This window comes from Rhinoraja longicauda, chromosome 16 (genome assembly GCF_053455715.1).
Source record: "Rhinoraja longicauda isolate Sanriku21f chromosome 16, sRhiLon1.1, whole genome shotgun sequence".
NCBI lineage: Eukaryota > Metazoa > Chordata > Chondrichthyes > Rajiformes > Arhynchobatidae > Rhinoraja > Rhinoraja longicauda.
The window spans coordinates 36,132,113-36,156,566 of NC_135968.1; the positions used below are offsets into that span (position 1 = coordinate 36,132,113).

The following is a 24,454-nucleotide window of genomic DNA, read 5'->3' on the forward strand; positions in this document are numbered from 1 at the left end:
ACACCATGGTAAGGCAGATATCAACATTTATTTAACAAAACCTTGCCCTTCACCGATCTTTAAAATGGTTGACGTGTTAATTTATTGCTGGACAGGTTTGTTACATTATTACCCATTTGATGACTCCTCCTTTGCTGGTTAAATACCAACATTTTACTCTCTGATTGCTCCTTCAACTTGCAGCATCTCAACTAATTTTTAAATATCACAAAATCACACATCAATATTCTGTCTGCTTGGGAATAGATTTATGACCAGTCTGAAGGTAGGTTTGCTGTCAGACTCTTCCCCTTTGTGATCAGTTTCACCAGCACTACCATTAGTTTCTTCCCCTCTGTTATCAGACTACTGAACAGTCCTCCCATAAACTAGGGTGTAATCCCGATCTTTCAACCTACCTCATTTCGGACATTAGACCTTTAGAACCTTAATGCTTCAATGCTGTAACTATAATCTGCACTCTGGTATTATTCTCTTTGCAGTACCCGTGGTATTTTTTGCAATGCTTTACTATACTCATGATCTGATTTAATTGAAGAGCACACAAAAAAAAAGCTTTTCACTATCTCGGTACACGTGACAATAATAAATCGATATCACTTCCAATACCAATAGCTTTCCTATTGAAGATCAGGGACAGACTTGAGTAATGGAGGGTCTGGTCAGGCCAGGCTGTCTCCAGTCAAAGCTGATTTCCATTTAGCTATTACTTTATAATTCCTCATCAATTCCTGCAATCCTGAAAGCAAGAGAAATGGGCATCACAATAATGTAAGATCAACTAGTTTTTCAAGTTGAAACAAACCCATAAACTTAATCAAATAAAAGTTTAAGAAAATGCTAAAACAAACCTACACTAAGAAAGCAAATACAATGGGTAGGGAGGAAGGGACTTGACCCAAAACGTCACCCATTCCTTCTATTTAGAGAGGCTGCCTGTCCTGCTGAGTTACGCCAGCATTTTGTTTCTACCTTCAACGCAAATGTAATGATGCAAAAAGCTCCCAAGCCAGCATTATGGAATAACTACCTCTGATCAAGGATAGGCAATGGCTTCCATTAACCATAGAAATAGTGATTCTCTGTGCCAAGCTTTGGAAACTTGCAATGCTCCTTTCTGTTTCCTCCAGCAAATGCAATTTTCATCAACTTCTTCACACACTTTTCTAACTTAACAGATTTCTCGTAACATCAGCCAAATGCCTTATCAATTTCAATACCGCCTAATAAGCTGTCACAAGATAGATGATATAGATGATATTCTTAGAACATAGCACAGGAACAGGCCCTTCAGCCCACAATAGCTGAGCTGAACATGGTGCCAAGCCCAACTCTTATCTGCCTGCACATAATCCATATCCCTCCATTCCCTGTCTTATAAAGATATTCAACTGGTAAATCCACGTGCAAATTTGACCCTTAAGTTGACACTCCGTTTCAAAGGGTAAAGTTCAAACTGATGTTTGAAATTAGCAAACACAGATGTCTGCAATCTATTTCACTTTCGACACTAAATAAATCTCAAAGGTATACAACTCTTGATTGGTATATTTTCCCTTCATATCTGAAGCCTGAATTCAAAATTAGTGTAGTCAGATGCTTGGAAGTTCTGTTGTTTCTCTTCTGGCAAGAATGTTAATATGAATTCAAATGCAGCATTTTGTAAATAGACTTTTGTTACATGGCATTAATTGGCACAAAAATGTCAAATCCACTTATTGTTGCGAATGAAAAATAAGTATGCAACAAGAAAGTTATGACTGAATACAAGGTTACAAAAAAGGATCTGTTTTCCACGAGCATAATCCAATCTTCTTAGTGAAAGAAGTTAAAATTGATTGAAACACTTATCCACCTTTGGCCTGCCTTTGTTTTGCAGTCTTGGATTTTAACCTGCTCTTTAACTCAGATGAGAAAGGTTTATTGGATATTATCCCTCTTTAAAAGTGTGGATCAGATACATGGACATTATCTGCTGTGCCCTTTCTCTGTCCGAAATAAAAATAAGTAAAGACGTTTGGGCTTGGTGAAGGATTCTGTGCCAGTAATGCAGATATTTCTTCAGAAATGTCATTTACCTTTTCCCCATACATAAATGAAAAAGGGGCATTTAAGGATAAGACCCTCCCTTGGGGATACGGTCTGTCTCTCACTCCTGATGTGATTTCAGCAGCAAATGTTGTTGAGATATACTGCTGTGGCAAAGGCAACCAGGGGGTTTGTATAATAATGCTAATTTCCCCCAGATCTCATGCACTCTGATAGGGTCAGTGCAGGGACTCTTAGTAAAATAAGCAATGAATACTCTAAACACTCACTACCAACAAGCAAAGAGAAATTACAATTCAACTTCTCCAACTTTAGGTAACTCACTCATTCTTTTCACTTGTAACAGGACTCATTCTTTTCATTTGTAACAACACTTGTCCGCCCACTGTTGGAATATTGCCAGACAATGTGGGACCCTCACCAGAAAAATGACATTTGACACCCTTGACAAGGTTCAGAGGCACGCAGCACGGTTTGTTGGTGAAGACAGTCAAGCGTCTCCGATATGTTAAATCGCCTTGGCTGGGAGTCGCTGGAGTCAAGACGTACCTAAGGCCGCTTATGTGCTGTCTACAAAGAGACTCATGGCATTATCCCCAGTAACATATCTCACTTCATACAATCCAATACCCAGAAATTTACAAGTCAGTCCTCAGGTCACTTCATTTTTACTAGAATTAGAGTAAACAAAAATAGCTACCTACAGTTACTATATCCATGGGCCATCCCAGAGCAGAACATCCTTCCCGACACCACCAGATGTGCACCAACCTTGTCACTCTTCAAGTCACAGCTCGACAACTTGGACATGGATCATCTCACCAAACTTGCCCACATAAAAATTTCAATAACCCTTTTGCAACCAGTACCCATGCGAGTGAAACCTGCACGAGATAGCCCAGCTGTTGGCAGTTGTGCAGTAGAAAGCAGAAAAGAGGGAAGAGAAAGGACTGGCTAGCCATTGCTCTCTGCTTTTTCCTTTGTTTGTATATTCTGATCTGCTGGGATTGGATTATTAGGGATACAACATTACACACATTTCAGAATACAGGCAACATATTACACAGAGAAAGAAGTTTAACTGCACTTTAACAACACATTATTTCACTCTATCAGAGAGAGACAAATGAAAAACAAATGACCTTCCCCACCTTTGTTGCTACACAGCCTAGCTTATTTCCCTCTTTGTCAGTTCCGATGAAGAGTCTCAGACCTAAAAGTTGACTGTTTCTCTTTCCAAATATATTGCCTCACCTGCTGAGTGTCTCTCCCATTTTATGGTTTCATTTCAGATTTCTATCATCTGCAACTTTTTTAAAAATTGGAATTTACAAAACCATATTTTGAGTATAGAAGTGAGAGGTCATGTTGCAGTGATATAACATGTTGGTGAGGCCACATTTAGAGTATTGTGTTCAGTTTTGGGCACCATGTTATCGGAAAGATGTTGTCAAGTTAGAAAGGGTGCAGCGAATATTTACAAGGATGTTGCCAGGACTTGAGTTCTTGAGCTATAGGGAGAGACTGAACAGGCTAGGTCTTTATTCCTTGGGGTGCAGGAGGATGAGGGGTGATCTGAGGGATGAGAGGTGTACCACATCATGAGAGGAATAGATCAGGTAAACACACAGAGTCTCTTGCCCAGAGTAGGGGAATCGGGAAGCAGAGGACATAGGTTTAAGGTGAGAGGGAAAAGAGAAGAGGAACCTGAGGGTGGTGGGTGTATGGAACGAGCTGCCACAGGAGGTCGTTGAGGCAGGTACTATTACATCATTTAGGAACCATTTAGACAGGTACATGGATAAAATAGGTTTAGATGGACATGGGGCAAACGCAGCCAGGTGGGACTAATGTAAGTAGACACAAAATGCTGGAGTAACTCAGCCGGTCAGGCAGCATCTCAGGAGAGAAGGAATGGGTGACGTTTCGGGTCGAGACCCTTCTTCAGACTGATGTCAGGGGAGGGGGTGGGACAAAGATAGGATGTCGTCGGAGACAGGAAGACTAGTGGGAGAACTGGGAAGGGGGAGGGGATAGAGAGGGGAAGCAGGGACTACCTGAAGTGGGAGAAGTCAATGTTCAAACCGCTGGGGTGCAAACTTCCCAAGCGAATTATGAGGTGCTGTTCCTCCAATTTGCGCTGGGCCTCACTCTGACAATGGAGGAGGCCCAGGACAGAAAGTTCAGATTGGGAATGGGAGGGGGAGTTGAAGTGCTGAGCAACAAAGAGATCAGGTTGGTTGAGACGGACTGAGCGGGAGGTGTTGAGCGGAACGATCGCCGAGCCTGCGCTTGGTCTCGCCGATGTAGAGAAGTTGACATCTGGAACAGCGGATACAATAGATGAGGATGGAGGAGGTGCAGGTGAACCTCTGCCTCACCTGGAAAGACTAGTGTAAGCGGGGCCAATTAACCCTGCCAACCAGCATGTTGTATTTGTGGGGGGGGGGGGGGGGGGGGGGGTGGCAGGTAACTGGAGAAAATCTCCACGAGGCCGGGATTGAACGTGTGGCTGGGACTGTGCGCCCACAGCTACTTGCATTCACTATAAAAAAAATAACTGCAGATGCTGGTACAAATCGAAGGTATTTATTCACAAAGTGCTGGAGTAACTCAGCTGGTCGGGCAGCATCTCGGGAGAGAAGGAATCCCTTCTCTCCCGAGATGCTGCCCGACCTGCTGAGTTACTCCAGCACTTTGTGAATAAATACTTGCATGCTCTGTTCCCCCTCCCACTCTGGAGTGCAGGCAGGGCTGGGTGCAGGAGAGAGGGAGGGAGGGAGGGAGTGCAGACAGGGCTGGGTGCAGGAGAGAGGGAGGGAGGGAGTGCAGACAGGGCTGGGTGCAGGGAGAGAGGGAGGGAGGGAGGGAGGGAGTGCAGACAGGGCTGGGTGCAGGGGGAGAGGGAGGGAGGGAGAGAGGGAGAGAGGGAGGGAGGGAGGGAGGGAGTGCGCTGGTGCCGATGCGAGCAGTAGTTCCCACTCTCCGCAGCAGGTGGCTGGCTATCTGCGAGAGCTGGGGCGAAGGTGCAATGCGAGCAGACCAGCAGTTTGCCAGCTAGTTTTGCTCAGGGAAGTGTGCATCTGCTGTCAGCGTCGCCGGGGAGAGACACCCGCCCCGCTTCCTATCGGTAAGTGCCCTTGCTCGGATCCCCTCTACAGGACGGGTTGCCCCGGATCTCCCTGCCCCCAGCGGGCGGTCCAGTGGTCGGGGAGGGAGTCGGTGTGGCAGCGCCGGCTTGGTGTTGGTGGAGCTGCAGGACAGGAGGCAGCCAGCCCGGCGCAGAGACAGACAGACAGACATATATATATATATATATATATATATCCATGGATGTAGTAGCACGGGTTACTCGGCGTCATGAGAGTGGGGGGCACCGGGTTGAACCCGGCTCAGGTGGACACGGAGTGCTGGAGTAACTCAGCGGGTCAGGGAGCATCTCTGGAGAGAAGGAATGGGTGACGTTCAGGGTCCAGACCCTTCTTCAGACTGGTGTCAGGGGAGGCTCAGTGATAGTACAGTGTCTCACCCGGCTCTGCTGAGAGCGATCACCCCCAGTCTGCAAGGTTGAACACCTCCAGTCTGCAAGAAGGGTCTCGACCCAATCCTTCTCTCCTGTAGATGCTGCCTGACCTGCTGAGTTGCTCCAGCATTTTGTGAATAAATACCTTCGATTTGTACCAGCATCTGCAGTTATCTTCTTATACCACAAGGTTGAAGACCAGGGCTGGGAGTGATTTCAATGCATTGCCGCTGGGTCGTATCCCTGACATTGTGCAGTGAACCAATTAGCCCTGACTGGACCGGGCACAGTCGGGTTTCTGACCCGGGTTTACCTCCAGCCCTGACTGGGGCCAGTGGTCCCCGGGTCTCCTGGGCTCAGTGGCTGATCTGCCCTGCTGTGTGTGTGTGTGTGTGTGTGTGTGTGTGTGTGTGAACCTGACTCCACTCTCCGTTGCAGTCACAACATGCACTCAAGTTTAGCAATCCTGTCACCGGGCTCATTGATCAGAGGGGGCCACGTTTACACTTGTCCCGTGTCTCCAACGGGACTGTTGTGCTGGCAGAAAATAAAACAGCACTCACTTAAAAGGTTGCAGATGCTGAAACATCTGAAATACAATCAGAGGGCGCTGCAAACGCTCAGCGGGTCGGGCAGCATCTGCGGGCAGTTAATATTTCGTGGGGTGTTCGGCCGGGGATAGCTCTGTTACAAATAGGTCTGTGGTATGCTGCAAACGTCTCAGATGTCTAGATACACACACACGCACACATATACAGGTCATCTTTAATCCTGAATTACTTTGAGATGTGATGGATGAATGTTGACACAATCCCTCACATTACAACGCAATGCGAATCTTTAATCTTCTCATATTATTAAACGAGAACGTGGAGACACAAGAAACTGCAGATGGTGGAATCTGGAGAAAAACGTAGAGTGCAGGAGGAACTCAGCGGGCCAAGCTGCCTCTGGGGAGGAAATATGCAGGTGATGTTTCAGGTCGGGACTGTTGGAGCAAGGGGGAAGAAAGCTGGACAGATGAGAGCATGTTACTCGCAAAATAAGTTACTTGGTTCTTGCGTCTTGTCAGTCCTCCATTGCTGTACGAATAGAAGTCAATTTGGTACAGTCTAAGAATAAAGGGGAGGCCATTTAAAACTGAGGTGAGAAGAAACTTTTTCACACAGAGTTGTGAATTTGTGGAATTCTCTGCCACAGAAGGCAGTGGATGCCAATTCACTGGATGAATTTAAAAGAGAGTTAGACAGAGCTCTAGGGGCTAGTGGAATCAAGGGATATGGGGAAAAGGTAGGCACAGGTTACTGATTGTGGATGATCAGCCATGATCACAATGAATGTCGGTTCTGGCTCGAAGGGCCAGATGGCCTCCTCCTGCACCTATTTTCTATGTTTCTATATGTTTAAAAACATAGCAAAGAATTTTGTCTTGGTACATTTTTTCACATTGGTTCTCACCATTGGTAACTCACACTTGGTGGCATTTCCCGTGCATTACTCGGGACATATACACATCTTGAATTTGTGGCGTGGATGCGGTTTTGACCTGTTTCGTGACCTCGGTGAGCTGCTGTGATCTATGCTGCATGCTAGTAGATGAGATAAATAGGTCTACACCTATAAATAGGTCTACACAAATAGGTCTGTTCCATTAAGCATTAAATGGTGTATCTCCAAAATAAGCTAAAGAAGCCTACCGGTGGACTTACAGCAATTAATCTATATTGTTGGTGCGGATCTGTCTGTCTGTCAGTTGCACGAGTCTGCATCAATATCTGTTAGTGTAGAAATGAACTGCAGATGCTGGTTTATACTGAAGAGAGATGCAAAGTGCTGGAGTAACTCAGCGGGTCAGGCAGCATCTTCTGGAGAAAAAGGATGGGTGACGTTTGAATGTTTTAACTCTGATCTAAAGAAGGGTCCCGACCCGAAACATCTCCTATTCCTTCTTCTCAAGAGATGCTGTCTGTCCCACTGAGTTGCTCCAGAACTTTGTGTCTATCTTTATTACCTCCTGTTTGGTTTGGTTTGATGCTTGTGTAATTAATTTGTTTCTCAGCATTCAACGTGGTTTCTTTTAGAATAGAAACATTAATTAAGGGGCCAGGAGCAAGATCCACAGCAAATATTAACGGGATGCCGTGTTACATAGAAACATAGAAAATAGGTGCAGGAGTAGGCCATTCGGCCCTTCGAGCCTGCACCGCCATTCAATATGATCATGGCTGATCATCCAGCTCAATAACCTGTACCTGCCTTCTCTCCATACCCCTTGATCCCTTTAGCCACAAGGGCCACATCTAACTCCCTCTTAAATATAGCCAATGAACTGGCCTCAACTACCTTTTGTGGCAGATAATTCCACAGACTCACCACTCTGAATATAAAACCAGCAGAGAAGCTCATACTGGCGAGGCAGCATTAACTGTTCACAGTTAACGTCTCAGCTTCTTGAACTTCCGTCAGACCTGGAAAATGTAGGAAATATACTTGTATTTGAGCAAGAAGAAATTGTCAGAGGATTATGCAGAGGTGAATAGATGTTGGAGGTCTGAGTCTTGGGCAGAGGTGGGCACACAATGGAGATGGACACAAAATGCTGGAGTAACTCAGCAGGACAGGCAGCATCTCTGGAGAGAAGGAGAGGGTGACATTTCAGGTCGAGACCCTTCTTCAGAAACTGCTTCTTGGAGATTGTTGGGAGCGTGTGGGGGAAGGAGCAGTGGGGTAGGTTTACACCAGGGGCAAAGTAACAGCCACCAAATGGAGCAAGGCAAAAAGCGAGGGGCGCGGACTGGAGTTGGCAATGAGTTATTAGAAGAAACAAAAGGAATGTAGGAAATTCACTCTGCAGATTCGACCAGTTTTATCTGTGTTGATTGAAAAAGGGCAATTCAGGCAAATCCCATTGCAAGGACAAGAGTCCAGAGTGTTTTATTGTCATGTGTCCCAGATAGAATAATGGAATTCTTACTGGCAGCAGCACAACATACAGCGCATTCAGAAAGTATTCAGATCCCTTCACTTTTTCCACATTTTGTTACGTTACAGCCTTATTTTAAAATGGATTAAATTCATTTTTTTTAATCATCAATCTACACACAATACCCCTTAATAAAAAAGTGAAAACAGGTGTTTAGAAATGTTTGCAAAGTAATTAAAAATAAATAACTGAAATATCACATTTACATAAGTATTCAGACCCTTTGCTATGACACTCAAAATTGAGCTTAGGTTCATCCTGTTTCCATTGATTAACCTTGAGATGTTTCTACAACTTTATTGGAGTCCACCAGAGATAAAATAAATTGAATGGGCATTGAATATAAGAGTCTATAAATCTTGATGCAGTTCTATAGGACTTTGGTTAGGCCACATTTAGAGTATTGCATGCAGTAAATGGTTGTCCCATTACAGGAAGGATGTGGAGACTTCCGAGATGGTGCAGAGGGGGATTACCAGAATGCTGCCTGGATTAGGCGCTGACGGCACTGGGCCTGTACTTGCTGGAGTTTAGAAGAATGAGGGGGGACCTAATTGAAACATGCAGAAGAGTGAAAGGCTTGGATAGAGTGGATGTGGAGAGGATGTTTCCACTAGTGGGAGAGTATAGGACTACCCTCAGAATTAAAGGATGTTCTTTTAAGAAGGAGACAAGGAGAAATTTCTTTAATCAGAGGGTGGTGAATCTGTGGAATTGCTTGCCACAGAAGGCTGTGAAGGCAGTGGATATTTTTAAGGCAGATATAGATTGATTCTTGTTAGTACAGGCATCAGAGGTTATGTGGAGAGGGCAGGAGAATGGGGTTAGGAGGGAGAGATAGGTCAGCCATGATTGAATGGCGGAGTAGACTTGATGGGCCAAATGGCCTAATTCTACTCCTATCACTTATGACCTTATGACCTTATGTTAGCGACAAAGCAAGGTTGGACAAACTTGGATTGATTTCCATGGAACATTATGAGAGGCATGGATAGGGTATAGACAGTCAAAACTTCTTTCTTAGGATAGAAATGTCAGACTAGTGGGCATAGCTTTAAGGTGAGAGGGGTAAATTTTAAAGGAAATTGAGGCAGGTTTTTTTACACCAGAGGGTGGTGGTGCCTTGAATGTGCTGCCAAATATGGTGCTGCAGGCAAATACATTGGTGGTGTTTAAGAGGCTTTTATATAGGCACATGGATATGTAGGGGTATGGGTCATATGCAGGCAGATGAGATTACTTTATTTGGGCATCATGTTTGGCACAGACATTGTGGGCTGAAGGATCTATACTCTGCTGTGTTTCATGTTCTAAGATCATTCATTCGTCATCCACTGTCCAAATCTTCAATCGGAATTCAGCATGCTAATGTTACAATACATAATGTTGAAACAAGGAACTGCAGATGCTGCTTAACACACCAAGGGATACAAAGTGCTGCAGTAATTCAGCAGGTCAAGCAGCATCTCTGGAGAATATGGATAGGTATGAACCTATAGGTATCTCTGGACACCTATCCATGTTCTCCAGAGATGCTGCGTTACTCCAGCACTTTGTGTCTCTTAATGTTACCGTACAGCCTGACTTCTGAGACAAGGACAGATATGAATGTTTTGGCTGGATACTCTTTGATTCCTACTTTCAAGTGTTTATGACTCAGACTATCCATTTGAATTTTAGATTGTGCCTCTCTGCCTCCTCTGATTCCATGAGCACTCACAGACCATTTGTTCCTTCACCAAGTGGCTATACTGCATGCAAAAGCTTAAGTAATGTTAGGAGACTAATTTACAGTGAGAACATCATAGATTTGATTTTGGAGACACAAGAGATTGCAGATGCTGAAATCTGGAGCAATAAGCAGTCTGCTGGTTAACTCAACAGGTCGAACAGCATCTGTGAATGGTTTGACTATTTATTTCTATCGGTAGATGCTGCTTGACCCACCGAGTTCCTCCAACAGATTGTTTGTTGCTATAGATTTTATTTTGTTCACAGATGACATCGATGAAGTACTGATACTGTTGCCAGACAGAAATTCTGGCTGAGGTCCCTAACATTGAATTTTGTAAGACACCGTTGGCAACACCTACCTGCCTGTTGCCCTCACTGGCTGTATATTCCCTGTCAGGTACTTTTCTAATCAGGTCAATATTTGCCTTTAATTCCATAAATGTCAGCTTTAGCTAACACTCAAATGCCTTCTAAAAATCTATGCAAATAATATATTTGAATTAGTTCTGTATCCACTATTCCATCAACCAGATCATTAACGTATAATGTAAAAAGTAGCAGGCACAACACCTACCCCTGCGGAACACCACTAGTCACCAGCAACCAACCAGGAGAGGCCCCCTTTATTCCCACTCTTGGCCTTCTGCCAGTCAGCCAATCTTCTATCCATGCTAGTACCTCGCCTCTAATAGCATGGGCTCCAATCTTGTTTAGCAAACTCATGTGAGGCACCTTATCAAAGGCCTTCTGAATATCCAAGTAAACAACTTCCACTGACTGTCATTTGCCTATACTGTTTGTTACTTCCTCAAAATTCCAACAGATTTGTCGGGCAAGTTCTCCCTTGAGCAAAACCATGCTGACTTCGGCTTATTTTATCATGTGTCTCCAAGTACCCGAAACCTCATCCCTATTAGATTTTTAGATTTTTTAGATTTAGAGATACAGCGCAGAAACAGGCCCTTCAGCCCACTGGGTCCGCGCCACCCAGCGATCCCCGCACACTAACACTATCCTACACCCACTAGGGACAATTTTTACATTAGCCCAGCCAATTAACCTACATACCTGTATGTCTTTGGAGTGTGGGAGGAAACCGAAGATCTCGGAGAAAACCCACACAGGTCACGGGGAGAACGTACAAACTCCGTAGTCAGGATCGAACCTGAGTCTCCGACGCTGCATTCGCTGTAAGGCAGCAACTCTACCGCTGCGCCACCCTGCCGCTTATTAATAGACTCTAAAATGTTACCACCACAGACTAGCCGGCCTATAATTTTCTTTCAGAGACACAAAAATGCTGGAGTAACTCAGTGGGACAGGCAGCATCTCTAGAGAGAAGGAATGGGTGATGTTTCGGGTCGAGACCCATCTTCAGAACTTTCTTTTGCCTCACACCCTTCTTAAAAACAGTAGAATTAGATTTGTGATTTTCCAGTCCTCTGGAACCACTCCTGACTCTAGTGATTCTTGAATGATCACCACTACTGCTTCCACAATCTCTACAGCTATCTTATTTAGAGCCTTGGGGTGTAGTCCATCTGGTCCCGGTGACTTATCCGCCTTCAGACCTTTCAGCTTCACAAGCACCTTCTCCTCAGTAATAGCAACTGTACTCACTCCTGCCCCCTGACTCTCTTGGATTTCTGGCACATTGCTGGTGTCTTCTGCTGTGGAGGCTAATGCAAAAATGTATTCTGTTCATCTGTCATTTATTTGTTCTCCATTGCTACTCCTTCAATGTCATTTCCCAGCAGCCCAGTGTCCACTCTCGCCTCTCTGTTACTCTTTATATTTCTGAAAAAACGTTTGGTATCCTCTTTTATATTATTGGCTAGTTTACCTTCATATTTTGTTTTTCTCTTCCTGCATGGCTTTTTAGTTACCTTCTCTTGGTCTTTTAAAGCTTCCCAAGCCACTAGCTTCCTACTAATCTTCGCTATGTTATACGCCTTCTCTTTTGCTTTAATGCTATCTTTGACTTCCTTTGTCAGCCACGGTGGCCTCATTCTCCCCTTAGTACTTTTCTTCCTCTTTGGGATGAAAAGATCCTGCGTCTTCCGAATTACTCCCAGAAACTCCTGCCATTGCTGCTCTGTCGACATTTGTGCTAGGTTCCAATTCCAATCAGCAATAGCCATCTCCTCTCTCTTGCGAAGTTAAAGAGTTGTATTTAAATGCGCGAAGTATAAAAAATAAAGTGGATGAGCTTGAGGCTCAGTTAGACATTGGCAAGTATGATGTTGTGGGAATTACAGAGACATGGCTACAAGAGGACCAGGGCTGGGAACTGAATATTCAGGGGTACACAACGTATAGAAAAGACATTTATTCACAAAATGCTGGAGTAACTCAGCAGGTCAGTCTGAAGAAGGGTCTCGACCCTAAACGTCACCCATTCCTTCTCTCCCGAGATGCTGCCTGACTTGCTGAGTTACTCCAGCATTTTGTGAATAAATGTCTTTTCTATACGTTGTACCAGCATCTGCAGTTATTTTCTTATACTACGTATAGAAAAGACAAACAGGTGGGCAGATGGGGTGGGGTTGCTCTGTTGGTAAGGAATGATATTCACTCCCCTGCAAGGGGTTACATAGAATCAGGAGATGTAGAATCAGTATGGATAGAAATGAGGAATTGTAAGGATAAAAAGACCCTAATGGGAGTTATCTACAGGCCCCCAAACAGTTGCCTCGACATAGGGTGCAAGTTGAATCAAGAGCTAAAATTGGCATGTCGCAAATGTAATGCTACGGTGGTTATGGGAGATTTCAACATGCAGGTACACTGGGAAAATCAGGTTGGTACTGGACCCCAGGAAAGGGAGTTTGTAGAGTGCCTCCGAGATGGATTCTTAGAACAGCTTGTACTGGAGCCTACCAGGAAGAAGGCAATTCTGGATTTAGTGTTGTGTAATGAACCTGATCTGATAAGGGAACTCAAGGTAAAAGAGCCATTAGGAGGCAGTGATCACAATATGATAAGTTTTACTCTACAAATTGAGAGTGAGAAGGGAAAATCGGAAGTGTCAGTATTACAGTATAGCAAAGGGGATTACAGAGGCATGAGGCAGGAGCTGGCCAGATTTGACTGGAAGGAGACCCTAGCAGGGAAGACGGTGGAACAGCAATGGCAGGTATTCCTGGGAATAATGCAGAAGTTGCAGGATCAATTTATCCCAAAGAGGAGGAAAGATTCTAAGGGGAGTAAGAGGCACCCGTGGCTAACAAGGGAAGTCAAGGACAGCATAAAAATAAAAGAGAATAAGTATAACATAGCAAAGAAGAGTGGGAAGCCAGAGGATTGGGACTCTTTTAAAGAGCAACAGAAGATAACTAAAAAGGCAATACGGGGAGAAAAGATGAGGTACGAGGGTAAGCTAGCCAATAATATAAAGGAGGATCGTAAAAGATTTTTTAGGTATGTGAAGAGGAAAAAAATAGTCAAGGCAAATGTGAGTCCCTTGAAGACAGAAGCAGGGGAATTTATTATGGGGAACAAGGAAATGGCAGGCGAGTTGAACCGGTACTTTGGATCTGTCTTCACTGAGGAAGATACAAACAATCTCCCAGATGTTCTAATAGCCTGAGATCCTAGGGTGACGGAGGAACTGAAGGAAATTCACATTAGGCAGGAAATGGTGTTGGGTAGACTGATGGGACTGAAGGCTGATAAATCCCCAGGCCCTGATGGTCTGCATCCCAGGCTACATAAAGAGGTGGCTCTAGAAATTGTGGACGCATTGGTGATCATTTCCAATGTTCTATAGATTCAGGATCAGTTCCTGTGGATTGGAGGGTAGCTAATGTTATCCCACTTTTTAAGAAAGGAGGGAGAGAGAAAACGGGAAATTATAGACCAGTTAGTCTGACATCAGTGGTGGGGAAGATGCTGGAGTCAATTATAAAAGACAAAATTGCTGAGCATTTGGATAGCAGTAACAGGATCATTCCGAGTCAGCATGGATTTACGAAGGGGAAATCATGCTTGACAAATCTACTGGAATTTTTTGAGAATGTAACTAGGAAAATTGACAGGGGAGAGCCGGTGGATGTAGTGTACCTTGACTTTCAGAAAGCCTTCGACAAGGTCCCACATAGGAGATTAGTGGGCAAAATTAGAGCACATGGTATTGGGGGTAGGGTACTGACATGGATAGAAAATTGGTTGACAGACAGAAAGCAAAGAGTGGGGATAAATGGGTCCCTTTCAGAATGGCAGGCAGTGACTAGTGGGGTACCGCAAGGCTTGGTGCTGGGACCGCAGCTATTTACAATATATATTAATGACATGGATGAAGGGATTAAAAGTACCATTAGCAAATTTGCAGATGATACAAAGCTGGGTGGCAGTGTGAACTGTGAGGAAGATGCTATGAGGTTGCAGGGTGACTTGGATAGGTTGTGTGAGTGGGTGGATGCATGGCAGATGCAGTTTAATGTGGATAAGTGTGAGGTTATCCACTTTGGTGGTAAGAATAGGAAGGCAGATTATTATCTGAATGGTGTCAAGTTAGGAAAAGGGGACGTACAACGAGATCTGGGTGTCCTAGTGCATCAGTCACTGAAAGGAAGCATGCAGGTACAGCAGGCAGTGAAGAAAGCCAATGGAATGTTGGCCTTCATAACAAGAGGAGTTGAGTATAGGAGCAAAGAGGTCCTTCTGCAGTTGTACAGGGCCCTTGTGAGACCACACCTGGAGTACTGTGTTCAGTTTTGGTCTCCAAATTTGAGGAAGGATATTCTTGCTATTGAGGGCGTGCAGCCTAGCTTTACTAGGTTAATTCCCAGAATGGCGGGACTGTCATATGTTGAAAGACTGGAGCGACTAGGCTTGTATACACTGGAATTTAGAAGGATGAGAGGGGATCTTATTGAAACATATAAGATTATTAAGGGGTTGGACACGTTAGAGGCAGGAAACATGTTCCCAATGTTGGGGGAGTCCAGAACCAGGGGCCACAGTTTAAGAATAAGGGGTAGGCCATTTAGAACAGAGATGAGGAAAAACTTTTTCAGTCAGAGAGTTGTAAATCTGTGGAATTCTCTACCTCAGAAGGCAGTGGAGGCCAATTGTCTGAATGCGTTCAAGAGAGAGCTAGATAAAGCTCTTAAGGATAGCGGAGTCAGGGGGTATGGGGAGAAGGCAGGAACTGGGTACTGATTGAGAATGATCAGCCATGATCACATTGAATGGTGGTGCTGGCTCGAAGGGCCGAATGGCCTACTCCTGCACCTATTGACTATTGTCTATTGATTTTGTCTTTTAGACTAAAATATTTTTGTATACAATGCTGTTAATTATTCCCTTTCTTCAGACCCTTTACATTCATTTAGCTTTTTGTGTGATCATATTGTTCATCAGCCAGTCAATTGGTTTTTAGTCTAAACTGGACCAAGTGGACCACTTCCCCCCCCCCCCCCCCACCTCCCGGCCCGGGTGACCACCATTGGTGGAGCGGGAGTGGTGGGGAGAGTGGTGTCCCGTCCCGGTGTTGGAATGTTTAGTGCGGTGGGTAGACTTTGCTGCGGGTCTGTTGGGTAGGCTGTTACTCCCATTGTGGCTTCGCCGATACCGCTGGACTCTGGGTGGCGTGGGGAAGGCACTGAGCCGGCCGGGGAGAGAAGGGGGGACGGGGGAGCCGAGGGCAGGCCCAGCACCAGGCCTCGGCCTCCACCTCCACCATCCTCTGCTGCTGCTGCTGCTGCTGCCTTTCCCCTTGGGCCATCTCAGGCTCGCGGTTACCCGGTCACGTCCAGGCCCAGGCTCCGGCTGCTTCCCCCGGCACCAGGCCTGGCTCTCCCGCCACTACGGAGCTGGCAAACCTGCCCCCAAGTAACAGGCGGCCGATCCCTGCTCGTACCCGAGATCAACGGGCCCCAACTGCGCAGGCGCGGACGCGTTTGTTCTGCACGCGCGTGGATGCAGTGGCCATCTTACGAGAGTACCAGATCAGCGGGGCCCCAACTGCGCATGCGCGTTTTGTATAAACTTTAAAATGTGAATAACTTAAAAAATATAACATCAATTTGAATGAAACTTCATCCATAGCACCACAGGACGATGGTGAGTAAGGTGGGCCTAAAATTATCTTGCTATCTTGTATCATTTTGGCTGTAGTTGAGGAACAAGCAAACAAACGAGAGTTTTAGTATATAGATGTTTCAAGCTGCTTGCAGTCTCTTGTTTGTGCATGGTTTCAGTTCTCTCACAGAGGTAATGCAATTCCCTCTTATTATTTTATAACTCTCCAGTTATAATGTTAAACACACTTTGGAGCACTTCCTGATTAGTGTAAGTACCTGGTTCACTGACCTGTCACTCCCAGAGTTAGTTTTACATCCCTTCTTTATAAATTAGTGTCACACCTGCCCTGCTCCGCTTTTATTGAGCGTCTCTCCTGATTGGTATTGGTAAAAGGTGTGTTGACAGATTTTATGGACACCACAATTGCATAACAAATTAACCTGCTGAAAAATGAATACCTGAGTTAAAATAATGAATGTTATAATACTGATTATAATTACATACTCGGTGGGTATCGTTTAGGGTTGTAATGAGGATATGTATTACCAAGTGCATATTTAAAACCTAACACGCTAGCTTTCTTAGAGATTTTCCTATCCGCAAAATGATTACTAGACAGGGCAAATGGAAGAATGCCGAAGGGGAAGTGAGGACACAATTTGGATAACAAAAACCTTTGACACGGCTGATCATACTGTTCTATAACAAAGCTTGTTTCATTTCAATGTGTTTACAGATATTGTAGGCACCAGACTTGTTTGACAAATTGACCTGTTAAAAATGAATACATGAGTTTAAATAATGAATTGAAAATGTGTGACTGCTGTTTCTCACCAGTGGGCTATCTAATCTATCATGGTTATCCTAGGCAGATGTTGTAACTCATTCCAAATCCTGTTCACTTATTACCTTATGCTTGCTGGTCCTAATGGGATCCTTGGTTAAAATTCACATCCTCATTTAAAAATTCCTCTCTCTTTCCTGTATTTAAATGCTTCACAACCTATGGTTTTTGTCATGCATTCACTTTTCGCCTTGTGATAGTACCCCTTCCCTCACATGCTGCTCTGAACCCCATCACCAGCAAACAGGCCACTAGGCCCAACCTCAGCACCACTGAGCTGAGGCCACAGCCAAATAAGTAACGGCTGTCCAATCTTGGATTGGCCCACCTACAACTGGTCAGCCTACTCCTTATAAACCCTGGCGCTCCAGGAAGAGGGGAGGACAGGGGGAGGAGAAGAAGGAGAAGAAGGAGAAGTAGAAGAAGTAGAAGTAGAAGTAGAAGAAGTAGAAAGGAGATAGAGGAAAGGAGAGAAAGTGGGGTGCTTCCCGCTAGCTGAGTTCCCCTGTTGCAGGTCTGGAAGAAAATTGAGCCACTTGGACAAACTCAAGACCACCAGCGCCAGTGTTTGGTGGACTGAACCTCCGGGACAAATCCAAGATTGCCAGTGCCTCATCTGAGGCCACGACTGAGTGGCCAGGGCAGGCCTGAGACCGCCAGTGTCTCCTACCTGCCCACAGACAATGAGGGACTGCACCCACATACAGAAGCAAAGACTGAGCCTCCAGGATAAGCCTGAGACTGCCACCGTCTCCTCTCAAGGCATGGGTGAACTGCAGGGGCAAGTCCGAGATCGCCGCGCCTCCTCTTCAAATCTAGGACTGAGCTGCCAGGAAAACCTGCGAGATCACCAGAGTGTCCTCACATGCATGCTGACGATGAGCGATATCATCCCCCTGCGAACCTGGATCGTGGTGTCACTGTAAATAAACCATATCCCCCTACTGCGTGTGTTAGTGTAGTCATTGTCAACCCAACACCATCCTCAACGCCACAGCCTCTTCATCACAGAATCTAGTCACTTTGCTGTTGGCAGCCATGCCAACAGCAACCATTCATAGACTTTGCATTTCCTTCTGCAAAGACATGTCACCCGATGCCTCTTTCCGCCAGGAACCTAGGTCTTTGACCAATCATTTAACCATGTTTCAATGAGGGCAGCACGGTGGCGCAGCGGTAGAGTTGTTGCCTTACAGCGAATGCAGCGCCGGAGACTCAAGTTCGATCCTGACTACGGGCGCCGTCTGTACGGAGTTTGTACGTTCTCCCCATGACCTGCGTTGGTTTTCTCCGAGATCTTCTGTTTCCTCCCACACTCCAAAGACGTACACGTTTGTAGGTTAATTGACTGGGTAAATGTAAAAATTGTCCCTAGTGTGTGTAGGATAGTGTTAATGTGCGGGGATCGCTGGGCGGCGCGGACCCGGTGGGCCGAAGGGCCTGTTTCCGCGCTGTATCTCTAAAAAAAATAAAAAATCTAAAAATGTAATTTAACGAGTAGCATGGTGCAGCAGTTAGTGCTGCTGCCTTTCTGCTCCAAGTATCTGGGGTCAATCCTGAAATTAAGTGCTGACTGTGTAAAATCTCTTTGTGACTGTGTGGATTAATTACCACAGGATGTTCTTGTTTCTTCACGTGGTTGTCAATTGGTTACTGTGCATTCCCTCGTCGTGTGGAAAGGTGGCAAAAAAAAGAATGAAAAGGTATTTGTCTGACATGTATAAGCATGTACAACCATTCTCTGATTATTTTGGCTTTTCCTGTATACATAAATGATCCTTTATAAATCCATGTTATTGTTCTTGTTCCTTTCAGTTCCAATTTACTATTTCTCTGCACTTGGTGACCTGGAATCTAACAGATTTTAAGGAGGTGGTTGAAGTGTGACCTCTGCACAGTTTTCATCGCTGGCACAACTTGCAAATTTAGAAAATGCTTCAGGCAAGATATGGTGAGCTGCGGTGTGATTTAAACATCGGCAGCTGAACACGCGAAGCACATTTCAAAATGTTTATCTGTGTGCAGATAACAGATTCACTTGTCTGAAAATGTTAGACGACAGTGACAGAACACAGGGCGTTTTATTATACCCACCATAGTGCCTCTGCAGATAGATGGGGTGCTCAGTATCCCCTTACCCATTTGAAAGTGTTGCAGAAAGTGAGTGTGACAGGCCGTTCCTTGGAATGGATAAGCGGAAGACTTAGTTGGCTTCTGAGATGCAGAAGGGAATGACCAGAGCTCCCATTGTCAATTCTCTTACGTAATGTGTGATCTGTAAATGCAACAAAGTTTTAATTCATTACCAAGAAAAGTCAACTAAGAGGAACCAGCTATGCATTACATATGTAGCTTGCCAATCACAGAAAGTGATTAATCGAGTGAAGGCATATTCAACAGATGATTGCTCGGTTAAATGGTCTCTGTAAATTGCCTTCATAATTGATAGGAGCACAATTAGGCCTTTTGGCCCATCAAGTATACTCCACCATTCAATCATGGCTGATCTATCTCTCCCTCCAGCGTTCTCCCCGTGACCACTGCCACAGGTACCAATCAAGGATCTATCTATCTCTGCCGTACAAATATCCATTGGCGGCCTCCACAGCCTCCTGTGGCAATCTACCACTGGGTGGTAGACTTGGTGGGAATGCGGGGGAATAGGTTACAGGGAAAAGTAGAAAGTAATTGGGTTGCCCTATGGCCAGCATAGACTGGATGGGCCAAATGGCCTATATTGTAAGGAAATATGGAAAAACAGAGCAAAGAGGATTTGCATGATTTCAGTTGCGCCCCTATTTTTGCCTGACAGCGAATGTTCCTTAATTCATCAAGTAAATTCACTCAAAAAATGCCTAGGGGTCTTCTCAGGAGATCAGAGAGTTAGTGGAAAATTGGTGTAGAAGCACATTTTACAGGTCTGGATCATTTGGGATGTTGGGCCACTTAGACGACTGGTGGGGAGATCCATTGATGGAGGGGCTGGTGCAATTGGGAGCAATTGGCTGGTAGATCAGAGGTATAAAAGGTAAGAGCAGGACTTAGCTCAGCGGAGTTCCAATGTAGTGAAGACTTAGTAGTCTCAAGATGGCAAATAATGATTGCCCTGGGATAACTTTGCCACTTTTCTGGGGGAATGATCTAATTTGACACACAAATAAAGCAGAACCATGTAATTCAAGAAAACACAATGCCCATAGGGAAGTGACCGGTGACTGAACGCAACCTGAAAATAGTCATAACATTTCACTCATTACCTGATACCAGGTACATTTTCATGTGACATGGAAAAATAACAGTACTTGCTGTTTAATTCCTAGGCCATTGTGTTGGGTGAGGGAAAAGTAACTTGCAGCCCTGTGATAAAGATGGCAGGGCGAGGTTGCCAGTGGAAAAAATATCAGCAGCAAAGGAAAAGTTACCAATGATGCTTGAAAAAACTTTGAACATTAGAACATTAAAAAAATAAGTGTCGGCTATTCTACCTCATGTCCTCTCGGTCATTAAGTGAGATCATAGACAATCACTTGTAGCAACCATGTATCCTGTGGTATCTTTAATATCTGACATCTTCTCATTTCTAAATCCTTGAAAAAGTTTACTGCAGGCTCTTTTTAATTATTCTCTGATGACTAACATCTGCACAGAATTATGATCGCAATTAATAAATGTGACATTTATTGTCATCGGCCCTGTTGGAAATAACAATGGAAAGTGAGACAGCAACAGAGGTCAACAATATCAGGGGTCACAGTTTAAGAATAAGGGGTAGGACATTTAGGACTGAGATGAGGAAAAACTTTTTCACCCAGAGAGTTGTGAATCTGTGGAATTCTCTGCCACAGAAGGCAGTGGAGGCCAATTCACTGGGTGTTTTCAAGAGAGAGTTAGATATAGCTCTTAGGGCTATCGGAATCAAGCGATATGGGGAGAAAGCAGGAACGGGGTATTGATTTTGGATGATCAGCCATGATCATATTGAATGACGGTGCTGGCTCGAAGGGCTGAATGGCCTACTCCTGCACCTATTGTCTATGTTTCTATATATCAGGTCTAGGATATCCCAGTTGAAATCCCTGCCTCCAGTTGTTCAATGCAGCGCAGATAGTCCATCCTGAAGAAGTGTCCATGCTGGCCTTTGGGCATACCAATTATTAGCCCTTTACAAATAAAGCCTCTGTTTAATTTATTTATCATTCTCTCGCTGCTGTTATCACTAATTTGCCTGCTAGGGGTCTGCAGACGAAATGTTTGTTTTCCAGTTCTTCGATGTACAAAAATGTAAAAAGATATTTCAATTGGTGTTGTGGCATGTTCTTAGGCAAAATTGGAGACCAATAACCAATAACCCCCACAATTAAAATGTGGACTACGGAAATGACAGAGACCCTGCATTTGGAAAAAATAAGGTTTGCCTTAATCGACAAACCTGAGCTATTTTTAAAAATATGGTCTCCATTTATTGAATTTTTAGAAAAGTAAATGTGTTTGGCACAGGATTAAATAAAAAATTTAAATTAAAAGTTGAAACTTGAGTTAGGGGTTGGATGTACAACTGTGGTTATTGTCTCCCGGATCTACTCCCTTTAATTTTTATTGTTAGATCCGTTTTTTTAACCCTTTTACTCTCTCTCCCCAAGTTTATAGTTTTTTTAATTTTATTTTTACTTTTTCTCTCCAAAAATTTAAAAATTGAAGCTATGTAAGAACTTTGTAACAAATGTGTTTTTTTTATTTCTATTTGTACATATGCTTTTCAAAAAAAAAATATATAAAAATAAAAAAATAAAAAAATAAAAATAAAAATAAAAATTGGAGACTGAAGATATGGGTTTTATATTTTAGTATTCAACTGAGGAATATTGCACTCTCATAGAGTCAGTCATAGTCATAGAATGATACAGTGTGGAAACAGGTCCTTCGGCCCAACTTGCCCACACAGGCCAACCTGTCCTAGCTACACTAGTCCCACCTGCCTGCGCTTGGTCCATATCCCTCCAAACCTGTCCTATCCATGTACCTGTCTAACTGTTTCTTAAACATTGGGATAGTCCCAGCCTCAACTACCTCATCTGGCAGCTTGTTCCATACACCCACGACCCTTTGTGTGAAAAAGGTACCCCTCAGTTTCCTATTAAATCTTTTCCCCTTCACCTCAAACCTATGTCCTCTGGTCCACGATTCCCCTACTCTGGGCAAGAGACTGTGCATCTACCCGATCTATTCTTCTCATGATTTTATACACCTCTATAAGAACACCCCTCATCCTCCTGTGCTCCAAGGAATAGAGATCCAGCCTACAAAAACCTCTCCCTATAGCTCAGACTCTAGTCCTGGCAACATCCTTGTACATTTTCTCTGCACCCTTTCAAGCTTGACAATATCTTTACTATAACATGGTGCTCAGGACTTGAACACAATATTCCAATTGCCGTCTCACCAACATCTTAAACAACTGCAACATGACCTCCCAACTTCTATACTCAATACTCTGACTGATGAATAGAGGGCGTGTCTAATGACCTAGGGTCTCCAGGCAGAGCCTTATTTTAGGGCTGGGCATTTGGAAGAAGAAAGTTTGAAAGTCCAAGGACACAGTAATTGGAAAACAGGGTGCCACAAACTTTGACTGTGGTTTCTTTGTTTGACTCACGAACCCACCCCATTGCTGTGCAAAATTTGCATTGGGATTATAGTCTAATTTAACATATTGTTATTTGAGAAACATTTCTACTATAAGACAGATTGCAAATGTAAATTTATAATTGGCGTCTGAATTTTTGGGGGTTTTATTTCTGGTTTAGTTAAGGATAGGTTTTTTAAATCATTTCAATAAGATGCAAAAATGGAGTATTTATAGATCTCAAGAAATGCATCAACATTCCATCTCTATAAATCGTAACTTCGAGAAAATCAGTAGTTTTGTAATGGTAGATTGATCCAGGCTTTCTTTTGATTACTTTGTCCCATAGGGAAGTGACCAGTGACTGAAAGCTTCATCCCTATGAAAGCTTCATTTTTCTTCATATAGTCACGATCCTTTTGTTTATCATCCCATATATATTCTTACAGCCTTTTTTCGTCACAGTCAAGCCACTGACTGGCACATCTCAAAAAACAAATAGGACTGGTTAGTGTTAAACCCCATTCTTATGGTAAACTGAATGAAAACATAAATTCTGCTTGGCTGGTATTTACCGGCACGCAGTGTGATCGGTGAGAAACAGGTGCTATGTTGCAGTTAGGCCTACTAGGATGAGCTTTTATGGGGAATTTATCAATTAAAGCAAAAATATCCTGGCTGTATCTGTAATGGCAACTTCAGTCTTTTCCAGTAAACTCTTTTCTAATTGCTATTACTATACAGGGAGTTGGAGTGATCTTGACGCAAGCCCCAACAGAGAGATCTTCCAGTTATTTTTTCCAGTTTAATTAGTTGTTTATTGAAGTAGTTGTACAAACAAAGAGATCAAGGGCGGCACGGTAGCGCAGCGGTAGAGTTGCTGCTTTACAGCGAATGCAGCGCCGGAGACTCAGGTTCGATCCTGACTACGGGTGCTGCACTGTAAGGAGTTTGTACGTTCTCCCCGTGACCTGCGTGGGTTTTCTCCGAGATCTTCGGTTTCCTCCCACACTCCAAAGACGTACAGGTATGTAGGTTAATTGGCTGGGTAAATGTAAAAAAATTGTCCCTAGTGGGTGTAGGATAGTGTTAATGTACGGGGATCGCTGGGCGGCACGGACTTGGTGGGCCTGTTTCCGGCTGTATATATATGATATGATATGATATGATATGAACATACCAGGCTGTACTTATTTTGCATACAAGTCATGGCTGGCTGCTCTGTCTGCGCACAGCTCTCGTTGCAGGTCACGTAAGAACTGTATACTCCTCTCCTTCCCTGCATCTAGCCCTCCCAGTCCCTGTATCCGTATATACCTCCATGTTCTGGCTCCTCCCAGTCCGTTATCCCAATATATGTATTCATCTAACGACAGCCCCCAAGTGTCCAAAATAATACGGCAAGATATATCCAGACAAAATAATATAATATGCTGACAGCAGCCAGTACAAACACAAATGGGTCCTACAGTATCCTTCTTTAATTAGTTACAGATTTGGTGAGAGTGGGGTATGAAAATTATTAATTGTAAACAATTTGACCAATCAATATTTATCGTTCAGCTACCAAAAGTTAAAACAAAACAGAAGCATTACACACTCTACCTGTTTGCAAATGCTAACTGTAACCAAGGAAACATCCGTGGAATGCTTCCCCTTTAGTACTCTGGC

At 44.0% G+C, this 24,454-nt stretch overlaps 1 protein-coding gene across 2 annotated transcripts in view; it reads left to right on the plus strand.

The window, feature by feature from the left end:
- The first annotated feature begins 5,053 nt into the window (after positions 1-5,053).
- The window catches only part of ptprea (protein tyrosine phosphatase receptor type Ea), a 250,125-nt gene continuing 230,724 nt past the window's right edge, over positions 5,054-24,454 (plus strand). For both annotated transcript variants that reach the window (XM_078413639.1, XM_078413641.1), the window contains exon 1: positions 5,054-5,179. The gene's annotated coding sequence lies outside the window, so the exon portion shown is untranslated. The remainder of the gene's footprint in view (positions 5,180-24,454) is intronic.